The 12,900-nt window shown below is 47.7% G+C and overlaps 1 protein-coding gene across 2 annotated transcripts in view; it reads right to left on the bottom strand.

The window, feature by feature from the left end:
• The window catches only part of IL10RB (interleukin 10 receptor subunit beta), a 75,015-nt gene that overhangs the window by 61,287 nt on the left and 828 nt on the right, over window positions 1-12,900 (bottom strand). The gene's annotated exons all lie outside the window — the stretch shown is intronic.

Here is a 12,900-nt window from a genome sequence, read left to right as displayed (position 1 = left end):
GAAATCTATCCATTCTGCAGTTTCTCATACATTGATTGCAGAACTATATGCCAATGAGGTAAAGCATCAAGAGAATAACAACAATAATAATAATTGGTTTATATACCGTAAGACTGTAAAGTTCTATGCGGTTTACAATAGTTAAAAAAACAATAAAAGAAGTTGAATAGAACTGAAATAGACCCATACTCGTATTTTGACGTATTCAGCCTCATTCTCTACCTTTCCATCACCAGTGAATCACGTGGAGGGGAATTCTCAATAATGCATCTAAGTCCAACTTTGGACATTTCCCGCAAGATGTTCAAAAGTTAGGGTGGGGAAACGTGGTTTACTGCAGAGATCTCAGACCTGATCAAGGAGAAGAAAAAAGCATTCATCTCTTACAAACAATCGGGGAAGCAGGACTCTAGAGCAGACTACCTGATCAAATCAAAAGCCGTCAAAACAGCAGTCAGGGAGGCTAAATTCCACATGGAAGAGTCTCTGGCAAAGAACATCCAGAAGGGAGATAAATCCTTCTTCAGGTATATCAGTGACAGAAGAAAAAACTCATGCGGGATTGTACATCTTAGGAAACCAGACGGAGACTATGTGGAAAAGGATTCGGAAAAAGCCCAACTATTAAATGAATACTTCTGCTCAGTCTTCACCCGAGAAGCGCCGGGGCTTGGCCCTCAGCTACAGACAAGGGTTGGCTCAGTTGACCCTTTTAGTAACTTTGAGTTTACGCCCAGCAGTGTCTACGGTGAGCTGTCAAAGCTCAAGGTTAACAAAGCAATGGGGCCGGACAACCTGCACCCCAGGGTGCTTAGGGAGCTGAGTGATGTCTTGGCGGAGCCACTGTCCGCACTCTTCAACCTCTCCCTTAGTACAGGCAGCGTCCCGTTGGACTGGAGGACGGCTAACGTCATTCCACTCCACAAGAAAGGCTCAAAGATGGAGACAGAAAACTACAGACCAGTGAGTCTAACATCGATAGTGAGCAAACTAATGGAAACTCTAATCAAACACCAATTGGATAAAATCCTGGATGAAAAGAATCTACGGGATCCCCGACAACATGAATTTACTAAGGGGAGATCATGCCAATCCAACCTGATCAGCTTCTTTGATTGGGTGACGGAGAAGCTGGATATTGGGGAGTCCCTAGACATCGTGTACCTGGACTTTAGCAAAGCATTCGATAGCGTACCACACCGCAGGTTGCTGGGCAAGATGAGTTCTATAGGATTAGGTGACACATTGACGCAATGGGTTGGGAACTGGCTTGGAGGTAGGCTTCAAAGGGTGGTGGTGAATGGCACCCCCTCCGAAATGACGGAGGTGATCAGTGGAGTGCCACAGGGCTCAGTCTTGGGCCCAATCCTATTCAACATCTTTATAAGGGACTTGACAGAAGGGCTTCGAGGTAAAATAACATTATTCGCCGATGACGCCAAACTAAGTAATGTAGTGGGCAAATGCACAACAGACGAAGATTCAATGCCTGACAACATGATGCACGACCTACTCCTGCTGGAGCGCTTGTCTAGGACATGGCAACTCAACTTCAATGCCAAAAAATGCAAAATTATGCACCTGGGCAGCCAAAATCCATGCAAGTCTTATACCCTTAATGGCGAGATCCTAGCAAAAACGGTAGCAGAACGAGACTTGGGGGTAATCGTCAGGGAGGACATGAAGTCTGCCAATCAAGTGGAGCAGGCTTCGTCCAAGGCAAGACAAATCATGGGTTGCATACGAAGGGGTTTCGTCAGCCGTAAGGAGGAAGTCATTATGCCATTGTATAGATCCATGGTGAGGCCCCACCTGGAATACTGTGTGCAATTTTGGAGGCCACATTATCGCAAGGATGTGCTGAGACTGGAGTCGGTGCAGAGAATGGCCACCCGGATGGTCTCGGGACTCAAGGATCTTCCATACGAAGAACGGCTTGACAAATTACAGCTATACTCGCTCGAGGAGCGCAGAGAGAGGGGAGACATGATCGAGGCGTTCAAGTATCTTACGGGCAGCATCGAGGCGGAGGAAGATATCTTCTTTTTCAAGGGTCCCACGACAACAAGAGGGCATCCGTGGAAAATCAGGGGCGGGAAACTGCGAGTGACACCAGGAAATTCTTTTTCACTGAAAGAGTGGTTGATCGCTGGAATAGTCTTCCACTACAGGTGATTGAGGCCAGCAGCGTGCCTGATTTTAAGGCCAAATGGGATAGACACGTGGTATCTATTCACAGAGAAAGGTAGGGGAGGGTCTTTAGGTGGGCAGACTAGATGGGCCGTGGCCCTTATCTGCCGTCTATTTCTATGTTTCTATGTAAAGACACGGCAGCGGCAGCTCCTCTCATGATCACCACCGCGTCTTTCAACTAAAAAATACAATACGGCAAGGTGAGGGGGGAGCAGGCCAGACCGAAAAACAGGATGAAAAACAGAACCCTAAGCGCGCATGCGCACTCCTACCTGCGGGTCCTTACAGCTCATGGAAAACAAGCGCACGCAGTGCGCTTAGGGTTTTATTATATTAGATAATAATAAAAAGTTTATATACCGCAGGACCGTAAAGTTCTATGTGGTTTACAATAATTAAAAATGCTACAGATTAAATAAAAACTTACAAAGCTAAAAGCTCATAACTAAAACCTTAAAGATCAATCATATAAAATTTTGAAATCAGCTTCAGGAACAAATATGTTTTTAGGTGTCTCCTAAATTCCTCATAAGTATTAGTATGCCAAAGCAGTTTTTCCAAATCTTCACCCCATAATGCTGCCAGATACGAAAAAAAGATGTTGATGATAATTTTTAAGTTTGCATTCTCTAACTGGTGCGGAGACAAAGTTTAAGTGTGAACTTCTCTTATGTCTATTGGTTGAATAAGAGAAAGGGTCAGTTATATATTTAGGAGCTAACCCAAATAAAACCTTAAAACAGAAACAGCCAAACTTAAATTTCACACACGCCTCCATCTTTTAAGGGCTCCTTTTACGAAGCCGCGTGCGACTTTTAATCACGCGCTACCCCCGCGCTAGCCGGAAAACTACCGCCTGCCCAAGAGGAGGCGGTAGCGGCTAGCGCGGCCGGCGGTTTAGCACGTGCTATTACGTGCATTAAACCGCTAACGCGCCTTTGTAAAAGGAGCCCTAAATGTTTAAACTAACCCCCTGTTTTACTAAGGTGCGCTAAACACTAACACGTCCATAGACTAACATGCACGCTTTAGCGATTAGCGTGCGATAATCGGTTAGCGCACCTTAGTAAAAGAGGGCCTGAATGTTTTTATAATTTTGTAATTAAATAAGACACTTCCACAATGGTGAAATGCACTATGTCAGATGGTGGGTTAATAACACAGTACAGGCCAGATCACCATTTTCAAACGGAGGAAAAAGCCGCAGGCACGGGCCCTCCCACCTCCACAATGGTGGAATAACGGTGGTGGAGCGTTCACCTCACTGGCCAAAAAACCTCCTTCAAATGAACCAAGCACGGAGGCTTTTTCCTCCGTTTGAAAATGGTCATCTGACCTGTACTGTGTTATTAACACACCATCTGACATAGTGCATTGTACCATTGTGGAAGTGTCTTATTTAATCAGTTTGTTTTCACAATATCCGAGGAGTGTGTGGCGCGGCGGTTGAAGCTACAGCCTCAGCACCCTGGGGTTGTGGGTTCAAACCCCGTGTTTCTCCTTGTGACCCTAGGCAAGTCACTTTAATTCTCCATAGCCCCAGGTACATTAGATAGATTGTGAGCCCGCCAGGACAGACGGGGAAAAATGCTTGAGGACCTGAATAAATTCATGTAAACTGTTCTGAGCTCTCCTAGGAGAACAGTATAGAAAACTTGAATAAATACATAGTGTGAAAACTTTCAGCCTCTGATAGCCAGAGCTGGTATTGTGATGTCATAAGAACATAAGCAGTGCCTCCGCCGGGTCAGACCATAGGTCCATCCTGCCCGGCAGTCCGCTCCCGCGGCGGCCCAAACAGGTCACGACCTGTCTGAATCACCAGAAGGGGCTCCCTTGCCACCTTGGTTTCTCATTGAAGTCCTATCTTCCCATCGAAGTCCTAACCCTCCGGTCTTGCACATGCACGACCTGGTTGGCTTTCTATACTTGTGTTACATCCCAGCTCCTCCCTCAGTATCTCACGATCCCTTTATCCCTTAGGAATCCGTCCAATCCCTGTTTGAATCCCTGTACCGTACTCTGCCTGATCACTTCCTCCGGTAGCGCATTCCAAGTGTCCACGACCCTTTGGGTGAAAAAAAACTTCCTTGCATTTGTTTTGAACCTGTCTCCCTTCAGTTTCTCCGAATACCCCCTCGTACTTGTTGTCCCCTTCAGTCTGAAGAATCTGTCCCTATCCACCCTCTCTATGCCCCTCATGATCTTGAAGGTCTCTATCATATCTCCCCTGAGCCTCCTCTTTTCCAGAGAGAAGAGCCCCAGCCTATCCAACCTCTCGGCGTATGGGCAGTGTTCCAGCCCTTTTACCAGTTTCGTTGCTCTCCTTTGGACTCTCTCAAGTACCGCCATGTCCTTCTTGAGGTGTGGCGACCAATACTGAACGCAGTATTCCAGATGTGGACGCACCATCGCTCGATACAATGGCATGATGACTTCCCGCGTCCTGGTTGTTATGCCCCTCTTTATGATGCCCAGCATCCTGTTGGTTTTTCTCGAGGCTGCTGCGCACTGTGCAGATGGCTTCAGTGATGCATCCACCAGCACACCCAAGTCTCTCTCAAGTCTGCTGTCTCCCAACAATGCCCCCCCCAATTTGTAGTTGAACAACGGGTTCTTTTTCCCTATATGCATGACCTTGCATTTTTCCACGTTAAAGCGCATTTGCCATTTGTTTGCCCAGTCTTCCAGCTTGTCCAGGTCCCTTTGCAGGTCCTCACACTCCTCCCTGGACCTAACTCTGCCACACAGTTTGGTATCGTCTGCAAATTTTATAACCTCGCACTTTGCCTCCTTTTCCAGGTCATTGATAAATATGTTGAAGAGTAACGGCCCCAGCACTGATCCCTGTGGCACACCGCTCGTGACTCCCCGCCAGTCAGAATATTGGCCCTTCACTCCGACCCTCTGCAGTCTACCCGACAACCAGTGCTTGATCCATCTGTGCACATCCCTTCCCACCCCGTGGTTCCACAGCTTCCTAAGCAGCCTTTCATGTGGCACCTTATCGAAAGCCTTATGAAAATCAAGGTAAATGATGTCTATGGGTTCCCCATTGTCCACCTGACTGCTTATTCCCTCAAAGAAGTACAGAAGGTTCGTTAGGCACGACCTTCCCTTACAGAATCCGTGCTGGCTTGTTCTCAGTAGGCCATTCCTCTCGATGTGCTCGCAAATGCCGTCCTTGATCATAGCTTCCACCATCTTCCCTATAATTGAAGTCAGGCTCACCGGTCTGTAGTTCCCGGGGTCACCCCTCGATCCCTTCTTGAAGATAGGTGTGACATTCGCCAATTTCCAGTCCTCTGGTACCTCACCAGTTTTCAAGGATAGGTTGCAAACATGCTGGATTGTGCCAGCTATTTCTTGTCTTAGTTCCTTCAGAACCCTTGAGTGGATCCCGTCCGGGCCCGGTGATTTACCGCATTTTAACCTGTCTATCTGTTTGAGGACATCCTCCTTACTTACCTCTATGTGCTCCAATTTTTCGGCCTGTTCCCCACTCATGAGCTCCTCTGAGTCCGGTATATTAGATGTGTCTTCGCTCGTGAAAACCGATGAGAAGAACGTGTTCAACCTCTCAGCTACCTCTTTATCCTCCTTAATCACTCCCTTCCTATCCCCATCATCCAACGGCCCCACCTCCTCTCTCGCTGGTCGCTTCCCCTTTACGTAACTGAAGAATGCCTTGAAGTTTTTCGCCTCCCTGGCCAGCCCCTCTTCGTATTCCCCTTTCGCTTTTCTAACCTCTCGGTGGCATTCCTTTTGGCATTTCCTGTGCGCCTGGTGATTTTCCTCCGTTGGGTCCTTTTTCCATCTCCGGAAGGATACTTTTTTGTCACTTATTGCCCTCGTTACTTCAGTTGACATCCAAACCGGGTCCTTTGATCGCTTGTTCTTGCAGCCTTTCCTGAAACTGGGGACGTACATTCTTTGTGCTTCCTGCAGGGTGTCCCTGAATAGGGTCCAGGGGCTTCCCACAGTCTCCATCCTAAAGATGTTTCTGAGCTTCCTCCCCACCATTTCCCTCATAGCAACATAGTTCCCTTTCTTGAAATTGAGCACAGTTGTTGCAGTCCTCCTTACTATGGGTGTCCCCCTTTCTAATGTGAATCTGATCGCGTTGTGATCACTGTTGCCTAGTGGTCCTCCCACTTCTACCCCTCTTGCAGGCCCCCCTAATCCGTTTAGGATGAGGTCAAGAGTAGCACCCCCTCGCGTCGGTTCTTTGATTAGTTGCTCCATGAAGCAGTCCCTCACAGCTTCTACAAATCCTGTTTCCCTAGTGCAGTTGGAGTGACCCGTACTCCAGTCTATTCCCGGGTAGCTGAAGTCCCCCATCACTGTTACACTTCCAGTCCTGCATTCCTGTCTCAGTTCAGCTTCCAAGTCGTGTCCGACTCCTTCTGGCGTACCAGGTGGGCGATAGTACAGCCCCAGTTTTATGCCTGCACCCTTGTTTCCCGGCAATTTGACCCATAGCGATTCCAGCCCCTCTGCCTTCGTTGCCATATCAATCCCGACCGAGTGGATAGAGTCCTTTATATATAGTGCTATGCCTCCCCCCTTCTTGTGGGTCCTGTCCCTCCTGTAGAGCTTGTACCCTGGCAGCGCCACATCCCATTGATTTTCCTCTGTCCACCAGGTTTCTGCAATTCCAATTATATCTAGGTCCTCCCCCTTGGCCACGACTTCTAGTTCACCCATCTTGGCCATGAGGCTTCTTGCATTTGCGTATAAGCACCGCAGGTCCCGTAGGTCCCGTCGTTTTTCCTCCACCTCTGCATTTACCTGGGCCGCCTGCCCTTGGATTTCGGGCAGTTCTCCCGTTCCCTGTGCTTCTGCTTTGCCCTCAGCCTTTACCCTCTTAGCTTTCAGCTTCCCTACATTCCCGTCACCCCACTTCCCCGCTTTTCCTCTGGGTTTTCTAGCCCTACCGGCCCCCTCCTGGGCTATCATCCCTTGAGCCTCTGTTTGATCCCTCTCGCCTTGTGGTACCTCTATATTGCCCTCAGCTTTCGCCCTCGTGCCACCCAGTCCCCCTGAGTCTCCATGCCCCTTAGTCTTCTCCCAGCAAGCTCCCTTTACCTGATGTTTCCCTCGCTGTCTGATCATAAGATCCTCCGGTCCCTCTGCTTCCTCCCTGCAGTCAGCCCGTTCAGCATCTGTTCTGGATACTGCTGTCCGAAGCGTCAACATCTGATCAGCTGTCGGCTTTCCCCCTCTCCTCAGTTTAAAGCCCTCTCGATCTCCTTCCTCACATTGGATGCTAGTAGTCTAGTTCCCGCTGTGCTCAGGTGCAGGCCGTCCCGCCGGTAGAGCTTGCTCTTTCCCCAGAAGGACGTCCAGTTCCTCACAAAGTGGAAGCCCTCCTCCTGGCACCATCTCCTCAACCATGCATTCACAGCCTGGAGGTCTGCCTGCCTCTTTGCATCTGCTCTCGGTACAGGCAGGATCTCCGAGAATGCTATCCTCCGTGTGCTCCGCTTCAGCTTTCGTCCCAGGACCCTGAACTGGTCAGTCAGTGTGGCCATGCTGAAGTTCCTCCGGCTCACATCATTCGTTCCGACGTGGATTATTACCGCAGTCTCCTCTGTCTCTGCTCCGTCCAAGATCCTCTCGATCCTATCAGTGATGTCTCATGTCTTGGCCCCTGGGAGACAAGTCACTAGCCGGTCCTCCCTTCCTCCAGCTACGTGACTGTCTACCTCTGTCAAGATCGAGTCTCCCACCACAATAGCAGACTTCCCTTTCCTCAGCAACCTCCTCTGCCTCAGGTCCATGTCCTTGGTGTAGTGCGGTGTCTCTCTCTCGGGGTCCCGGTGAGTTGCGGTCTCCTCCTCTTGCGTGGTTCCTCCGCTAGGTCCTTCCCCGGTGTCGCCTTGTGGATCCTGGGTCTCGTCTGCCGACATCCGTCTGTGCAGCTGCTGGTCCCGTTCCTCCACCTTCCTATAGGCCTCCTCGATGAATCTCTCGAGGTCCCTCACCTGGTCCACAATGGGGCCTGCTCCGTCTGTGTTCAGGGTTGACCAGCTTGTCTCCTCTGTGGTGCGCAGTCCCTCCAGTTCCTGGACCCTGACCCTCAATCTGCCGACCTCCATCCTCAGGCTTTCCAGTTCCTGACACCGACTGCATATGTACTCCCGCCTTCCCAAGGGGAGGTAGTCGTACATATTGCACTCTGTGCAGTATACCGGAAAGTACCTCTGGGATCCTGGGTCCTCCATCGCTCTCGTAAAGTGCTGGTGTGCTCCTTCTGATTGGAGCCTGTTATTTTGTTAGCTTCAGAATCCAACTGTCGTCACTGCAGGCGCTTCACAAAGGCACGCACTAAGGCGCTGTGCTCTTTTAAATGTTCCCTTTCGGTCAGGGAGAGGGGCGGAGCAGGGCTCCCACGCTGCCTCTCTTCGGGAACAATCTGGATACGCTGTCTCCCGCTGGTGGCCTGAAAGGGGGCCCGGCTGGCTACTGTGCTCTTTTAGATGTTGCCTAAGAGCCAACCTCATCAGTGATGTCACAATGGCTTGATTGTCCTGTACTTGGCTCACTTTTACTACATTTTGATTTCTAGAGTGGCGCAGTGGTTAAAGCTACAGCCTCAGCACAGGTTGTGGGTTCAAACCCTGTGCTTCTCCTTGTGACCCTGGGCAAGTCACTTAATTCTCCATAGCCCCAGGTACATTAGATAGATTGTGAGCCCACTAGGACAGATAGGGAAAATGCTTGAGTACCTGACTGTAAAAACCGCTTAGATAACTTTGATAGGCGGTATATAAACGCCTAATAAAACTTAAACTTAGTTGTTTATAATTTTGTAATACATTTTGCTATTCAATGAGGAAAAGGGAACATTCAATCCAACTATAAACTATTCAGGTGTGATTGAAAATTCATTTTAATCAAACCAATGGTGCCCAATAGAATGGAGAATATTTTTGCATATTTCTGCTACATTTCTTAGAACATAAGAATAATCATACTGGTCCATCTAGCCCAGTATCCTGTTTCCACAGTGGCCAATCCAGGTCACAAGCACCTGGCAGAAACCCAGATAGTAGCAACATTCCCTGCTGCTGATCTCATGGCAAGCAGTGGCTTCCCCCATCTCAATAGCAGACTACAGACTTTCCCTCCAGGAACCTGTCCAAACCTTTTTTTAAACCCAGCTATTACCATACCCTCTGGCAACAATGTTTGGTAGTTAAAAGATCTTTTCTTTCTCCACAGAATAATTACTTTGCCCCGACACCTTCTAGGGTTCCTCTCAGGGGCAAATTTCTCAAATAAAATTGATTAGTTTTGCGCATACTATGACAGGAATGAACCTCTCTTAGGCCAAGGGATGTGGAGTATGATCTTAACCTCTCAAATTTACTGAGAACGCTCACCGTATAAAACTTGTATTGTGCCAAAGAGAGCTTTGCTCGAGAGTTCATAAGATTTCCAAGTGTATTTGGAAATTCTTTGTGTTCCAGCCTTTAGAACCCAAAATGAAGGGAAATATTTCTGTATCTTTCTGCCACATTTTCTTCTAGAGTTCATTGCGATATTTGCCGTTCTGCTTTTTAGTGCAGGGGTGGTGGCTATTTGAGTCATCAGTGCTATTATGTTATAACAAGTTTGTTATAGGGTCCTCTTTTTTTGAGGGGGGGGGGGTTGTACTACTTCATAATGGGCCAGTGAACTGAAACTACTGCTGTTACTGAGGTGATACCAGGTGCTTAATACTTGAGATTAGAATGGAAGCCCTGAATCTGTATACCCAAAGGAAAGGAGGGACAGGGGAGATATGATTCAGACGTTCAAATACTTGAAAGGTATTAACGTAGAACAAAATCTTTTCCAGAGAAAGGAAAATGGCAAAGCCAGGACATAATTTGAGGATGAAGGGTGGGAGACTCAAGAGCAATGTAAGGAAATTCTTCTTTACAGAGAGGGTGGTGGATGCCTGGAATGCGCTCCCGAGAGAGGTGGTGGAGATGAAGATGGTGATGGAGTTCAAAAAAGTGTGGGATGAACACAGAGGATCTAGAATCAGAAAAGAATAGTGAATATTGAAGAACTAAGGCCAGTATTGGGCAGACTTGCACAGTCTGTGTCTGTCTATGGCCGTTTTGGGGGAGGATGGACTGGGGAGGGCATCAATGGCTGGGAGGGTGTAGATGGACTGGAGTGAACTTTGACGGAGACTTCAGTAGTTGGAACCTAAGAACAGTACCGGGATTCTTGGATTCTTGTCCAGAAGAAGAACCCCCCCCCCAAATAATTTTTAGATCGAATCAGGTTGGGCAGACTAGATGGACCATTTGGGTCTTTATCTGCCGTCATCTACTACGTTACTATGTTTTACAATACAGTATCTTTCTTTAGGTGGATTGTGATCAGTGCTTCAATTATCATAATTTTGGGTGATGGATCTATGGTCATGAGCCCCAAGTCTTAGCGCTGCATTTACGAGGGGCCGCTTAAAAGTTCTCAGCTCAACCAAGACGAGAATGATGTGGAGCCGTGAAACTTACAACTCTTGCCAACACTATACTTCAGGCGGTATTCAGCCCATTGCCCAGGGAACACCAGGCCAGTCGGGTTTTCAAAGTCTCTGTCACCCATATTCACTGTGGATATCCTGAAAACCCAACTGGCCAGGTGGTCCCCGAGGACTGGGTTGACTACTAGAGAATGACACAGGGGACCATTTACCGCGGTAAACCGTAGTCACTGCAGTAAATCTGCAGGAATGGAGACATTTGTAATGGGTTTACCGCAGGAATGGGGACAAGACCTTTCACCACCCCGTGTCAGACTCGGCATCTCCTCCCCAGGTCCTCTTACACCTATTTTACCTTCAGGAACTAGCCATGCCACGATGAAGACAAGGAACTCAAAACCAAAGCCTGAGACCAATGTAATTTAAAGAATAAAATTACCAGACAACAAAAGGTAGAAAAAAATTAATTTAATTTATTTTATGTTTTGTGATTAGAATATTTCAGATTTGAAATATATATCCTGTTAGAGCTGGTATTAGACATAACTGGGAACCACAAAGCCTAGGCTGTGCTTCTTTAGCTTCCAGCTGGCTTAGGGCTCTCTCTCTGACCAGTGGGCAGTTGCCCTAGTTGCTCTCCCCCTAACACTATTCCTGCCATGTGTGACTGAAGTATTCTGTTAGCTTGATTTTTCTATGTAGCATTCTGTAGTCATTTGGTTTGTTCAGTTTTCACAATAGTGGCAGGGATATTTGTAAAAGGGAGGGGAGACAGGGGTTTTGTTAATCCTTGCTCTGTATTATTTGTGTTTATAAAATGACAATTATACAGAATATTGTCTCTTTTTATACTTTAATAAAATAAGTTCCATATAAAATCATAACTATTTGAGGCTTGTGCGGATGGGATCTGACAGTTTATGGGGACTGAGCTCAAAGGGACGGGGATGAGCTCACAGAGACGGGGCAGGAACGGTGTCATTCTCTATTGAAAACCACTGCCTCACTCGACACTTTTCGCATCACTTAAACCAAAAGTGTCAAGAAAAGCGTGGCATAACTTGTAAGTTTCACAGCTCCACAATTTTCGCCTTGGTTGGGCCGAGAACTTTTCTGTGACCCCCTCTCCTACAGCTCATGGGTGTACTCTGTAGCCCGTCTCCCACTTCCTTCTTCACATTCTATGCCTCAATCCCTACTGACAGGAGAACAGAGTAAGTGGTTTGGGCTCTTCTCAAACCTTCTCATTCTGCTACTACATGGCTCATAGCTCTGTGCTTTAAACATGTACAGAGCATCCGTAACAGCTAACTTGAACTGTAAATCATATGGGCAGGAGAGGCCTCAGGGGCGGAAAAAGCAGGTGCTATGAACGGAAAGCAAGCTGCTGGAGGACCCGAGCTAATCAGATCCATGGTTATTCACGGAAATGCACCGGTATTACAAAATTTTGCTTGCCACCACACTGCCTTTCGGAAGCTCCAGCCACCCATGGTTAGTAAGCACAAAATATCAATTTATTTATTTATTCAATTTTCTATACCATTCTCCCAGGGGGAGCTCAGAATGGTTTACATGAATTTATTCAGGTACTCAAGCAGTTTTCCCTCTCTGTCCCAGTGGGCTCACAATCTATCTAATGTACCTGGGGCAATGGGGGGATTAAGTGACTTGCCCAGGGTCACAAGGAGCAGCATGGGTTTGAACCCACAACCCCAGGGGCTGAGGCTGTAGCGTTAACCACTGCACCACTCTAGAAATCATAATGTAGTAAAAGTGAGCCAGGTATAGGACAATCAAGCCATTGTGACATCACTGATGAGGTTGGCTCTCAGGCACTGGTGGAATGAGGCATTGTGATGTCACAATACAAGCTCTGGTTACCAGAGACTGAAACTATTTATTTATTCAATTTTCTATACCGTTCTCACAGGGGAGCTCAGAATGGTTTACATGTATTTATTCAGGTGCTCAAGCAGTTTTCCCTCTCTGTCCCAGCGGGCTCACAATCTATCTAATGTACCTGGGGCAATGGGGGAATTAAGTGACTTGTCCAGAGTCACAAGGAGCAGTATGGGTTTGAACCCACAAACCCAGGGTGCTGAGGCTGTAGCTTTAACCACTTTCAAGAACTGACAAAACAGCACTAGCTGTTTATTGCAATTTGAGGCAGTATCAAAGTCTACAACCCTGGCCTTCCCCTCCCCCCCCCTCCTTCA

Source organism: Geotrypetes seraphini, chromosome 6, assembly GCF_902459505.1.
Source record: "Geotrypetes seraphini chromosome 6, aGeoSer1.1, whole genome shotgun sequence".
In the NCBI taxonomy this organism is placed as follows: Eukaryota; Metazoa; Chordata; class Amphibia; order Gymnophiona; family Dermophiidae; genus Geotrypetes; species Geotrypetes seraphini.
The sequence above is the reverse complement of the archived record's forward strand: the minus strand, read 5'-3'. Positions and strand labels throughout refer to the sequence as shown.